Consider the following 14,613-nt stretch of genomic DNA (forward strand, 5'->3'; position numbering starts at 1 on the left):
TTTCCTCCTTGTTTTCTTTTTCCCTCTATCCAGTTAGCAGCAATCTTGGTGGGAGATTGCACCATTACAGGCTTGTATACCTGGAGTAGGTGTTTATTTTTTGCCTCATTCATTGAAAACTGTTCTGTGGTTGTCTTTTTTCCCCTGTCCACTAAAATATTATGGGTTGTATTTATCCCTGCTAGGGGATATATTAAAATATTCACTGTAGTGTTTAAGGAACAGAAAAGTTCACACATTGTCTCTTCTACTGACCAGGTTTCCTCTCAGTATCTTAGCAGGGTCTTTGTCTTCAGTTCTGCTTTATTCTTCCTCCTAAAGACCTCAGTTTAGGAGTTCACTCCAAGCCGCTGTTGTTGGCCAGGTCTGGATTCAAACCTTTGGGGGTTTTGACAGGATAACAAGATTAAATGCCTGCCTGAGCAACTTCTGTGGTCTCATTGGCTACCATTGCCTCAGATGACCCAGGCAGGGTTTGCATATTATTAAACAGATAAACAGTGAAAGTTCAAATATTAAGGCACAGCATGACTTGTCAATGCACCTGCCTGTGCATGTACATTTAACACTCCTAAGCCACCTTCACTGGCAAGAAGTTACTGGGCACACAGGAGCCAATATTCTTGGAAAAATATGTCTAGTTCCTTCTCTTCAATATCCCAAAGAATTTTAGCCACTCTTGTGAATAGATGTTATTCTTTTTTACTTTTAACTTTTTTAATTGAATGTTTTTTCAAAGATAAAATTTCTCACACCACTTAATGCCTAACATTATTTGTTTGCTTGAGAGTAAAATGCTGTCTTTCCTTGCTTTCTTTGTAGCTTGCACTTGTAGAATATCCTATTTCAGGGATCAGGCTGGGAACTGGAAGCAAATGTATTTGTAAAACAAACCCTAAAATCTGCTGAGTGTGTAACAGAATCATGGTAGCAATGTAAGCTCTTCTATCAGAGCCTGTGGAAAAACTGTAATAACCTCCAGTTCTTCACAACAGAATAGCAACAGTTTATTATGCATTTGAGATTAATTTCCCTTTTGAGTAAAAAGCAGGTCTCCTTCCTTTTCATAATATTGAAAAACAATGGGACTAGAGATGAGGCAGTTTTTCTAGACAGTCCCAGAATCAGGACAGGGATCTACAGGGAGGTGGTGGGTTTTCCTTGCACAGAATAGGTGTATCACAACGTGTTTGGTTCCAAGTAAATTTGAAATCTCAGAATTGAAAACTCAAGCAAATATGAAAGGCAGCAAAATCATATTAGCTGCTTTCTGTTTTGGAAAAGCAAGCTCACAGATTTCATACAGAATGATATTCATACAGAATATCTATATATTCATACAGAATAAAAATACATTGTTAAAAAACCCCAACATTCTCATCTACAGAGCTACCTATAGAAGCTAGAAGAGATCAAAGCCAAATTTGCATTATTAGACAGGGATCAGGAACAGAATGTATAATCATGCTCATGGGTATTTCTGTTCTCTGTTTACAAAGAAAGCAAATTGTATACTCAGCTCTAATACTTTAACTCCCAAAATAATTAGGAACATTTTTTATATTAAAAATTGCTGCTTGAAAATTTTTCAGCCTGTAGGATGATGGAAAATTTAAAACTAAGTGTTCGTGAAAGCCACTGATTGACAAGCTGTCTAAGCCTCTGATGTTAGTATATAACAAATTAGGCAATATCAGCAAACATCAGACTCTTTCACAAGCTTGCTTGTAGAAGCTGGAGCTCATAACTTTGGGACAAAACATTGGTCCTTTGAAGGCTGAAACAGTTCTTTCTGTCTACTCCATGGTGAAGCAGGAGCAAGTGAACACATTTTCCCTGTGGAAGTTGTCACGGAAGTTAGGCGAGTTAGGGTTGTGATTTTGGAAGGTATTTTATTTTCAAATATGTTGACTGTATTCTAAACCTGCTCATTAGAGGTACTTGAAGAAAATGTGACTTGCCAGCTATATGGTCTTGCCTGAAGAGATGAGATTTCAGAGGTTTTCAGAGGTTGATCTCCAGTTACTACTAAGGGATGACACAAAAAGGATTTGCTGGAATTGTGATCATCTGCAGGGAGGGAAGGAGAGACTTGGATTTTATTGTAGTGATTCATGCTCCCTCTGGAACAGACATGAAAAAAATCTATCCTCATCGATACATCCTGCACCAGCTAAGACGAGAATGCTAGGATTGCATGAGCAGACCACTCTTAAAATTACATTAAAAGCAAGATACATCATTGACATTGTGTGATTTACACTAGCTGGCTAGTGTTTTTTGGCTGAAATTACCACTATTCCTCAGTCACAGTGTGCAAAAAATTGAATGAGTCAGCCTCTGTTCAAAGGAAAATGTAGGTCATTATCCTTCAAAGGACTTCATATTTGAAACCTTCTTGGTTCAAAAGTCCTCTCAACCTAGGCAGTAGCACAGGGCCTATAACAGCACCTGGTTCTCTGTAGAGGTAGAAACAGTGTAAGACTCGGTGTCTTAAGACAAAAAGGGAAATTGCAGTCAGCATTGTCACTGCCTGTCTTCACTGGCAGCAGGAAGTAAGGACTAGATAAAGATGCACTATTTTCTTCTACAGTTGACTTTGAACTAAGTAACTGGAGCCTGAAGTGGGGTGGTTGCATGTATGTAGTTGTTGTGGATGGAAAAGCTGCTGACATTTGCGTGTCCTTGAAATCAATAACATGGCTCCCATTGCTTCCAGGGAGAACAGAGGGCAAAGCTGCAAATCTTATCGGATAATTATGAATCAAACAAAGAGTTGCAGTATACAGTAAAGCCCCACATGGCTGTGATTCAGAAAAGCAAAGTGTGCTTTGTTAGGGAAGTAAATCATGTAGCAGCAGGAGACATTTTCAGTGTTCTAAGTGCTCCTCAGGAAAACGAAAAGCAATTTTGACTGTGCAGGTTTATGTACTTGATGCCTTCATGAAATTTTTCCACCTTTGAGGATTGTTTGGGATTGTTTCCTTCAGCAAAAATAAAAACCAAACCAACAAAAAACAACAAAAAAACCCCCCCACAACTTTCTCTGATTTTAATATGTTCCAGTGTGTGTTTGTTTCCACAGCTGATCACTGAAATCCCACGGAGGCAACAGCTGTTGTGAATGAACAATTAGATTGCCCAGCTAATTAATGGTTTTAAATGGACTTCAGTGGTTTTTGTGCCTCTCCTTCTTGTGATTACAGTGTTGATGAAACTGTTAATAAATTCTTAATGAGGAAAAATGTTACATAAAAGTTGGGTAAACCAGGTCTTCTTTTATATTCAAAGTACAACACGCAATTAAAATGTACCATGTATAGAATCAGAGCTTCATTTAACTCATCTCAACCTACCCACTCTGTGCTGAGATGAATATATCCTGCTCTTCATTTGATGTGTCCTGTTGTGTTAAATGTACCACACTGATCTAAAAATGGCAGATTCTGTGGGTGCCCAGAGTTGTTATCAGAACCAGACGCTGCACGCTTGCAAGACATGCCTCCACAGAGTGCCTCTACTCAGAAGAAAAAGAAATGTGTAAAATGATCTCACTTGTCCTTTCAAAACAGGTTTCTAATCTATTTAATCCATTCCTTGCAAATAATCCAATGAAAATGCAATTTCCCCATTACAATTGAAACGTATTACTCTTTTTTTTTTCTGTAGCATTTCCTGGTTTATTCATAGTATGATCGTAAGCAGGAAATAACAATGCAATCTGCAAGGAATTTTAAAAATTAGTTGGAAATCACTACTTTTAATAACTGCTAAACAGGATGCCTTCTTAACATTAACTTTTGAAACATACTGATTTTTTTGAAGAGCTTTCCCAGAACTTCATTTTCTTTTAAGAGTGTGATTTTTAAAGATAGAGTGTTATATTTTAGAATCAGTAACCAAAGGTTAAAATCTTCAGTATGGAATTTTTAAGGAATAATATATTTATGGTAAACTCTAATTTTTTTTATAAAATAGACATGTGTCATCAGCTATCTCTCTGGTGTAAAATTCTTCTGTGTTGCGTGTGATATTAACCAACCTTAAAATACTGAGAGTTATTTAGCTCTTCTTCACTGCCATGGGAAGAAGGCTATGTAAACTTATGCATATCATACCAGAGGCCCAAAAGCCACAAATCAGTCTTCCCATAAAAAATAATATTTGCTTAAAAATTCATGATGTTTCTGAAAATACTGAATATTAATTTATTTTTTAGGCTTCTGTTTTCTGAGACTTTAGCACTTTTATTTTCTGTGTTTCGATCTCCAGCTCTGAGGATATGAGTAGCTTTTAAAGAGGAAGTGGAGTTTCTTCACTGACCACATAAATGCAAGAGCTGGGCTTTTATGAAAGATAATTAAATATTATGAAACCAGGGGCAAACCCATCCAAATTGACATGGCTGAGACAATAGCCCTAGAGCATGAAAAGTACTGGGTGCTAATGAACAGAGTGAAGGGAAGATAAATAATTATGAGCCCTGGCATTGCATCCCAACAGCCAGGGACTTGCATCCAGAGTTCAGCTTAATTGTTCCTTTTCCTTGCAGGCACCAGACAAAGGGTTTTTTACATGCACTTGTCTATATGGCTGGGCAGAGATTTAGCTTATTTACCTAAGGTGAATCTATTTGATGATTTCTACCCATTTACCATGTGTGCCCTCCTCACAACTTTACTTTTTATTGTTTTTTTAAGATAAAGATTTAGTTCTTATGTGTCTCTAACTCTGAGGTTACGTTTTCTTGAAATACACTGTTGGCGTTGCAATGTGCTGAGTCTATGCAATAACACAGGTACACATGCTTCTGACCTATATTCAGGGGCCAGAGATGTGGATCAGAAAGGGAATGAGCTTTTTCTCTCTTCTGACAGTGATATCCCAGCTGTCGTCATTGCAAATATTGGAGCAGTGCCTCTGTGACTCAGTAGGTGAGCTCTGCCAACCTATTAGCTGAGCTGTTCAGCATGGACTTTGATTAACTTTGTTCAAATTTAACTTTCTCTTGGAAAACCTAGCTGTTTGTTTTCTGTTGCTACAGTTGTGGCTATAACAAATATAGAAATGAACAAATAACTTATTGTATTGATACAGATTTCTGCTTGGCATCAGCAAGCTGCATTCACGACTACTGACAGCTGAAGCAGCCAGATGTGTGTGTACGTGCGTAGTTCTTCAGCCACGTGGGCTTTTGCACAATAAATTCATTAATGCTGATTGCTTCCCTTTCTCCAAAAGGCCCTGCTTTTTCACTTCATTTTGCTATCTCTATCTCTGAATCAGAAAACAGCTTTTAGTAAAATCCTAAAGGGCTGGACATTTGTGAATTATATAATTTAAAGCATTAGTCACAAAATAGCAGACAAATTTGTTATGGGTGACTCACAACTTTATTGCCTGCATCTTCTAGATGTAAAATAGATCTTTGTGACTTGGATTTTCTTTTTTTGCCTTTAAGCTTCTTTATTCTTTTCTGAATGACAGATGCCTCATCTGTTTTATGGCCAGGAACACATACTGTATGAAAAAGGCACCTGCTTTCCCTCTGAGAGAGAGACAGGGTCAAGAAGCATATGTGGTCCAGTCTCTCGGTGGCAGAACATCCTCCTCTCTTGAAGGCAAATTATAAGTACATTTATGGAGATTTATCTTCTCGGACTTGAAACATAGCCTGCAACTTGAAAGTCAACGTTCTTTCACAACAATTGGTATGCTACTTTAGCAACTGAAGGTAGTTAGAGAGAGAAGTGATTTCCCTGTGACCCCAACAATTTGTTTCATACCAATGTTTACCAAAGTGTTTGCACATTTCTCAGCACCCAGAGCTGCATATGGTGACGAAGCTTTTACAACAGCAGAAGGTCTTCCTTCCTCTCCACGCCCCTCCCACCGCCCAGTCCCCAGTTCTCCATTCTGCCCTCTGCTACTTGTGTGACCAGTCAGGGAGCTGGGGCAGCCCTGATGGCAGTGTGGGGCTGGAAGAGGAGGAATGAGAAGAAGGCTGGGGAAAGGAAGAAGATACCATGCCCTTTTGATGGTTCTAAGATCAGCAAGTGCCAAAGCCATAAGGCATGTAGCTTCTCCCAAAGTTTCACTTTTCCCCTCCCTGGGTGGTTAGTCCATGAGTCTTTCACATTGCCAGACAATACAGAAGAACATTTTTTGAAGACTTGGGAAATGCATCTGGATGATAATGAAATATGAAAGCATGTGTTGTGTTCCTCCTCAGAGAGGAAGTTGTCACAGATTTTTCTCAAAACAGTCTCCCCAAATACACCCTTAAGCAAGACAGAATGCAGATTCTTGATGAGGTGGGTCCTCCAGACAAGGGCCGTGAGTCAAGCTCTTCCTCATTTCCATGTACATGCCAAGGAGTCTTTTTAAGGCACGTACCTTCTAGGCAAAGAGTGCCATCAGAAATAATTGTAGTGATGCAGCTCTTCCTTCCAAACAAGCCAACATTTGTTAGTTCACTGGTCATAGTTGGCAGTGCCCTTTGATTAGAGGGCTGAATAAAATTCAGATTATGTCTACAGATGCAGGAGTACCCATGAAACAGACTTAGCTTTTCCCAGAAAATATCTTGCTGCTTTCTCTCACTCTGCATGTCCCTTCTTATGCATCTTTGCTTACTGTGTTACGTTCCTTTAAAATTTGAATTCCTGAAATCACTCAGTTATTGGACCTTCTGTTATCTCCACCATGGTGGTTTGCCCTTAGGAAAACAGCCCATTTACCTCTTGACAGATCACTTCATACCAGCCTGTCCTGGCTGCTGTTTGCCCACAATTTACTTTCTACAGTGAAGGCTAGTGATCAACTGTTTTCTGACCTCTTCCCTGTCCAGCAGTACACAGGAAGCTGGAGAAGCACAAATGTAGTTCATAAAAATAATACCCAAAGCCTCTCTTGGCCTACTGAAGGTTTATGTACGGGTAAAAAAAGAGTTGCCCCAGGAGTCTGGAAATCTTGCATAAAGCAACGAGTTAAGTATTTCTAGTTCACATGTGCAAATGGAACAACATTTCAGGAGGCTGCAACTCATCACCCGCATCTTTGAAAACCAGAGCCTGGTGTGCTGAAGAGAACAACATTGCACCTTGTGCTTACAGGCACTTTATGGACTTTGTAAAAAGGATGATTTTGTTAATGGTTAGCCAAGTCAGCAAGAAGACTGGGAAAACTGTTAATGCTGTATTTACCCAAGAGTGCAGCTAGAGTAATTTGAAAAATGATGTGTGATATCCACATGAATACACAGACATATCCCAGGGAAAAGTGGGCAGAGTTTCATGAGCGGAGTGCAAGCTTCCTGACTCACAGGACAAATAAAAGAATCAAGGGAGTATCACTTGGAATGATTCCATCCAAAAAACAGCATTATATAAGGACAAAAATTCACTCCAGTTGTGGTGGATTTCATTTCATTTTTGACTGCCCACACTTGGGGTCAGAGCAATAACTTGTGCCAAAGAGTCCTTGACTCAGGATCATCCAGATTCCTGCATGTTGCTGTGATGACTGGATGCTTTTGTTACGCAAACACTAAATGATACGGAGCACAGGCAAAAAAGAGGACTGGTTCGAACTGGGATGTGGCTCTATGGCTCCCAGTCATTCCCTCTGTTTCAGCCCCACCTCTGAAGAAAATGGCAGCCTTGCTTATGGATGCTGCCTAAAATGTCAGTGGCTGCATATTAGTGCCACTTTGTTCCCTGCCTTCTCGTGAGATCAGCTTCTCAGGGACAATCCCACTCCCTGTGCCCATTTGTGCTAGCCCTGCCACAGCCTGTACATTACAGCACTGTTTCTGTTCATTAGCAGGGCGTGGTTTTGAAAGGCCTCTGAACCACCATGGGCATCCTCCTCTGCAGGCTGGGGAAAGGCTACCACTCTCTCCCATCTTTCTCTGGCTCTCTGGGGGGCTCACTAACAACAGCAGCTGATGGTCTGTTCAAAGGGAGCTTTCACATCTGTCTGTAACCATAGTGACCAGTGACTTGGGGCCAGTGTTCTGGAGTTCCAGGAGCTAGAAATGCAAGTGCGTGTGTCTCTTCTGTGGCACCTTCTCTTTTCTCTGAAAATATCTGCATGTTCTCCTCACACTATAGCCCTGGAGTTCAGACTTACAGAATTTCCCTTTTCATTTTTAAATACTTTTAGAGCCTGTTTTTTATTTCCAAAGGAGAAACACTTGGCTTCAAACAATGTATTTAAAACAACATAACTTCTGTGATCATCCTTCATCCACTGGATGTACATAAATATCTTCACTCAGAAAAAAATGCTCAGAAGATTATTAATACAATGCAAATCATATTAAAATATGATCTGTCCCTTCTTTTTGTATTACAAACTGTGTCTTTGCTGAGTAGTTTCTCTTTGCATTAAGATGCTCAATATTGCTGCTTGGCTTTCTGCCACTTTTCATTGCTTAACTCCTTTTGATAATTAGCAGCTCTTCTGTTTATTAGGTTTGTATTTGTTTAGTAAAGCATCTCCACTGGGCACTGTTAAATCTCTCTCTCTCTCTCTCTCTCCTTCTCTCTCTCTCACAGCATTCCTCATACTTAGTGACTAGTTTCTCCTGTCTCTGCAACTCCGTTTAGTGAAGTCCCAAGCTTCTCAGCCTGAAGTGTAGCACACAATCAGTGCCACAGCATGCAATAGTGCAGGGGAGAGGAGTGTCCTAGTCACAGGTTGGCCCCACAGCCCACTACTTCTGTATAGGAGTCCAGATCCCTCAGTGGCTCCTACACAAGTAAATGGCCAGCCTGGATACTGGAGGCTTTGCACACCCCTGGGGATCTGCAAGCAGGGCAGGATATGGGTGAGCCCTAACCTGAGAGACACTGACATAAATCTTTTGAAGAGAAGCAACATAAAAGCACCAATATCAGTGTAATATGTTTGTATAATGAAGTTAGAAAGTTACTGGTTATCAGAGTGACTAAAGGGGGTGATGTGGGTTCTGCTGAGGCCTGGAGAACTGTTTTTTCTGCCTCTTGTGCTCTGTTTGGGCTTTTAAACTGAATTTACTTAGTCTGTCATGTACACAGCTGCTATGGAAGCACATATATGTAAATATTGACTAAGATAAATATACTAGCTTTAATAAATGCATCAATAAAACCTGTCCAGCTAGCATAAAGCAGTACAGATACTAAAAGTAGGGGTAACAAGTAGAAATTTCTCCTTTTGTGTGTCACAGTAGATGTCAACTAACTTGTCTCTATTGCCATGATCCTGTTATCTGTACCATAAGTGGTCTCTAGGCCTGCATTGTGGAGATGAAGAAGAGGAGGGTTTTCCTCAGGACAGCTACACTTAAAAATGGGAATTCTATCCTTAAGCAAGACAGAGATGACCTTGGGTTTTTCAGGAATGCTTCAGAGTCTGGAGTTCCTGAGACCTCCATTTATCTGCCACAGAAAAACAGGCTGCAGGAGTCGCTGCCAGAGCCATGTCGACTGAGTGTGTAGCTGTCACATGGGCAAAGCTCCCACAGCCCAGGGGCTCTGCAGCTCCCTTGATCTCTAAGGCTCAATATTACAAAGTGACAGACCTACTTTGCCCATGCTGAAATCTCTCAGCCTCTGTGGAAATTACCTGAAGTGGAAAGTTCTAAACACTTTCCAAGAGCTACTTGACACTCTGCAAGCTGAAGCTGTAGCAGTTTGTCATTTATTTATCTTTCATTTGCATGTTGGCCATCTTGCTGAACGGTGCCTGGTGCATACTTACACTAAGGCTTCCCTGGATCACTACAAGATTAAGGTGTGGTGGTGACACTCAGGTGCACCTATATGGTGAGTATATGGTCTTCAAAGCCCATATACTCAAATTACTCTCTCTCTCTCTCTCCTTCTCAAAGGCTTAAGCTGAACTGTCAAAGGCTGCTTCTCTGCTGCAGGCTGTCAAGTAAAGGTGCTTGTGAAGAGATGAGCTAGAATTTACAATAAGATCTGATAAATGGAGGAAGGAAGACAAAAAAGAGCAAGAAAACCTAACTACCTGCATACTGTAAATTGTCACTGGTATTCTTATGCTCCCTTCAGACCACTGAACCCTTTTAAAAGAATAGAGGTACGGTTTATGACATCTGATGCTAGCTACAAACTGGAAAGTTTGGAAACTGAATCTCAGGATCTGTGCCTACTGAAGTCTGACTAATGTTTTGTGTCTTTGTTACATTGACTTGATCTCCAGTTCAAATTACAGCTCAGAAACTGAGACCATAAAGAGATAAAAGAGAAGTTTATCTGTATCAGACATAACCTTTGCCTCCCTTGTGCCTAGTCTCTCTCTGGGTGAATTGGCATAGCTCGACAGGATGTGAGTGAAAAAGGAATAAAATATTTCCAGATATTTTACCTATACAAGAACCATCCTTGCTCAATTTACCCTACTTTTGTTTCTCTTTTGTTTTCTACCAACATTTGCAAAAACTGTTTCTTTTTGCTGACATTTCAGGGAGACTTTTTTTAATAGACCAGTTTTAGATAAACTCACTACATAGCAGAAATAATGCATATGATTTAACTGATGAGTCACATGCAACAAATAATGAATTATGGATAGTAGAAGTCGAAAGAGAAGTCACAAGCCTAATGCAGCATTTAAATCCTGTTTGCAACATCAAATGAATGTGCTTAGATTCAGTTCTTTGCATATTTGCCAACAAACTGGCAACCTTTCTGGTTTCTGTGACCCAGAAAGGAACGTCACTGATTTCCCTTTGCTAGTTCTTGCTTTCCATACCTTGCTTTCCAACCTATTAAAATAAAAGGGGGAAAAAAAAGATAAATAGGAAAACATAAGAAACAAAGAATCAATAAATGTCCTTCAGGTGAAACTTTTAAAAGGGCAGCCATTGGCCAATGCACAGAGACCACCACAGCTGCCAGGAATTGCCAGCGTTGCTGAAAGACTGAGCCCAGGGAGGAAGGAGCAGGTGCCTGTGAGAGGCAAACTGCTGCAGCCCCTCTGCCCCCATCTCTGTGGCCCCATTGCCTGGATGAGGCACGTTAAAGGCCATGCTTACACTGTGTTTGTCTTGTGGTTAAAGGTACAGTTTTACTTGCCAAAAGCCTTGTTTCGGCATTTCTCGCAAGTGTTCTGATCATGCATATTAAATTCATATGTGGGCATGGGTAGAAGAAACATGAAGCACATTTTGATTGGTTGCAGTAGAGTCTGAGGCTTGGAATAAAAGTGTCACTGCAAAATTTGTTATACCCCTACTCTGGGACCAAGGCTATATATTTTATGTATAAAGCAGTCAGCCAAAATAGTTGCTTGCTTTTGCACCTTCTGACATGGAAATTGGTATGATACTGATCTAACACAATCTTTCTCTTCAGGATCACACAGCTCAACATCTGCTCTGCACATACCAGCCCCTGTCTCTCTGACCCCAGAGGCAGAGCTGGCTGATGCAGGGAGTGCATTTAAAGCAAAAGCAGGGAGGCAAAGTTGGCTGGCATTGCTCCTGGATCGTACTGTGTCCCTGATTACCTCCTCTCCAGACTGGCTATCAAGCCAAACCCTTTGCCATCCCTTTTTCCCAGTTCCTTCACTTCGAGCCAGTTTCATTGCCTGTTCTTTCTCTTGTCCTTTGTCCATGGTTTATTCCCTTCAGCTGTGGCTTCCTTTCCTCGCCCAGACAAATTATGATGGTCTGTTCTCTCCTTCCTCCTTCTACTTTTTACTAGTGGATCAATCTGCAGTGCAAGCCCCTTGCAGCAAACACTGCCTTACTGTGAGTTTGCGCAGTGCCCACCACACAATTATCCCAATGCAATCTGAGCCTTCTTGGTGTTGCTTAGCCAGCCCATCCACTGTATGAGGAGAGCACTGCCCTCTCTCCTGTGGATGTAACAAGGTGATTTTGGCCCCTACCGTCTCAGAAGGCCCAGCTGAAATCACATGTCGTATGGGAGCTGCCTGATGACGACCATCATCTTCAAGGAGTAATTAATTCTGTGACAAAATCCCTTAAGTCTTCACCTCTCCCTGTTACCCTCTCGCTCCTCTGCAGCTCCATGGCTTTTCCACGCTGCAGCTCCAACAGCCAGTGGAGCCAAGGTATTGTGTATTTTCTCATCCATGCCTTTACAGGCTTGGTGGAAGCCACATATATAATTTCCTCACACTCCTAGGATTGGGATGCTGAAGTGGCATAGGTGGAGCAGGGAAGAGACACCCTGTTTCTCACAAGTGAGCAGAGCTGTCCTAGGCTGGTGGCCTCTTTCTGCTCTGGCTTGTGAGGTTGTTGCCTGCTGCCTCCTCCCCTGCCTGAGGTGAGGGAGCTCCCTGCCTCTTCCAACAGCCCCAGCCGGCCCAGCTTGCCAGAGCAGCACAGGGAGACAAAGGCTGGCAGTGCCTTCCCTGCACCTGCGAGCTGCAGGGCCACCGCTGCCTCTCACCACACAGCACCACGTGCTGGCGTGGGCTGCTGCTCATCACCTGTCTGCAGACTTCTGGGCAAGACGTGGCCTCGAGTGGGACTTCCCAGGCTTGCTTGGGGAGCCTGATGTCAGCTGGTGCAGAGGAGATTTGGAGGCTGCCTCAGGGCTGAAGAGGCATCTGGCCACATTGTAGGGAGCTGAGCAGGGTCTCTCCCACTCAAGCTCAGGGAGACAAAGCAGAGCACTTGAAATTCCCATGTGTTCCATGTCCATTAAGTCAACCTAGGTAATGTTTTCCTGCTAATTTCCTGCTAATACTCTGCTAATGTGTTGGGGTTTGGAGAGGTCTTATGGCAAAGAAGAATGCTGGGAATGGGTCTGTGGAAATGGTCCCAGAGAGCTGATGCTCATGTAGAAGTGGCAGAAGGATGTCTCCTTCCCTTAGGCCCCTTACAAAGTGCCTTCTGGTCCTTTGCAGGCACCTTGCTCCAGCTCGCCATCCTGCCCCTGCAAGCAGCTGCCTGGCTTACTCTTACCCAGGGATCACTGTCACTTCATTGTGAGGAGACAGGAGTTTTAAAAGGCTTCTGGAACCTCTGTTTGCAAAAGAAGTTCCTCCTACCCTCTGCTTCAGTCTAGCCAGCAATCAGAGGTTGCAGTAGGAAGTAACATGGGCACCTCTGCCAATCTTAGTGATTCTGTACCTTTGCGGGGCAGAGAGTTTCATCCCAGAGCTGCCTATGCAACCTGCTTTAAGCCCTGGCTCAGAGCAGTCAGCAACCCATGAAGGTGCCTGCTAACAGAAAAGCCATGGGGAAGTGAGTCTGGGTACTATTTATAAGGATAAGCATTATTGGCAGCGAACCACACTTCATGTGCAGCATTTGCTCTCACTCACAACATGATGTCACTCAGCCTGTGGCCTTATTCTGTAGTGTAGGAAAATGAATACTTTTGGTCAGTACTAGTCAGCTGATCCATTCCTATTTGGAGGTAAATTTCGTGCTGGAAAATGAGTGTGTAGTTAGTTGGCAGAAAGGAAACAAAGGCAAAACTTTACTACACAGAATGTTTTTATTGTTGAAAATTATGCAATTATAATAAGCCCAATTCATTAGCTCTCTTTTAAAAGACACACACCTTCAGAGATAACAATCTACATTTTAATACCATTTCTATGTGACTTGGTTTGACCTGTTTTGCTAGAAATAATAATCCTGCTCATGAATACCATCTGCCCATTCAGACTGCTCATGTACCAAATAATATCTTCAAGTCTGGAGCTTACAGCTTTAACTATCACATGATACACAGTCCCATGCCTCTTAATCAGAACATCAAGTGATTTATTCAATGTGCTTTTTTATTTCCTGCCACGGCCTGCACTCAGAAGTTTCTAACAGCTCGAGGCAGCCAGAATTCATTCTTGGGGCTGTCTACTTTCTGACCAACAATGCTGTTATAAGCAGCAGCGTTTTCTGCTTTATCTTGCTCTATTTGCTTCTCTCCCAGTAAACTTCTCCTTGTAAAGCTGGTCTAGTGAAAGCTCATGGTAGGGGGGATGGAACAAGATGATCTTTAAGATCCATTCCAACCCGAGCTATTCTATGATTCTACAATTCCCATGCTGTCTGATGAAGCACACAATTCTGCAATGAGTGCAGCAAGATCTTCTCTGGCTTCAAAACCTGCTTTAAGAAAGAAGATCATTTATTTGTATCCCACCTGGCCCAACGGGACCCTGAACCAAGGCCACACTTCAGGCAGTACTGCACTGTAAATGTAAGAGAGAAATTGACAAGATTGCGTGAGTAACACTACATGATGTTTCCATGTCACATTGCTACAGAAAAGCTCAGCCTGTAATGTATTTGGCAACTGACTTTTTTGTGTTTATGTGGCCATGGCCTGAAAACAGCATCTCGTAGGTGAGCCATGGGTCAATCAGTACAGCACTGAATGCTTACTCCAAGCTTGCTTTTAAGACAAGCAGCCACACTGATTTAGACATATAGAGAGCATTCATTTAGTCAGATTTTCTATTGGAAATGTAACTAGCTCTAGTTAACCAAATTTGATCTGATCACCAGACTTTAAATCCAGCATTTCTGGGTTTTATTCTTAAAAGTTCTTATAATCCTGTAAGCTAAGGAAGCACGTCACTCCTCCTTTCCTAGGGCAAACAGTGACCACAACTACT

This window comes from Corvus brachyrhynchos, unplaced genomic scaffold, assembly GCF_000691975.1.
Source record: "Corvus brachyrhynchos isolate BGI_N302 unplaced genomic scaffold, ASM69197v1 scaffold70, whole genome shotgun sequence".
Classification (NCBI taxonomy): Eukaryota; Metazoa; Chordata; class Aves; order Passeriformes; family Corvidae; genus Corvus; species Corvus brachyrhynchos.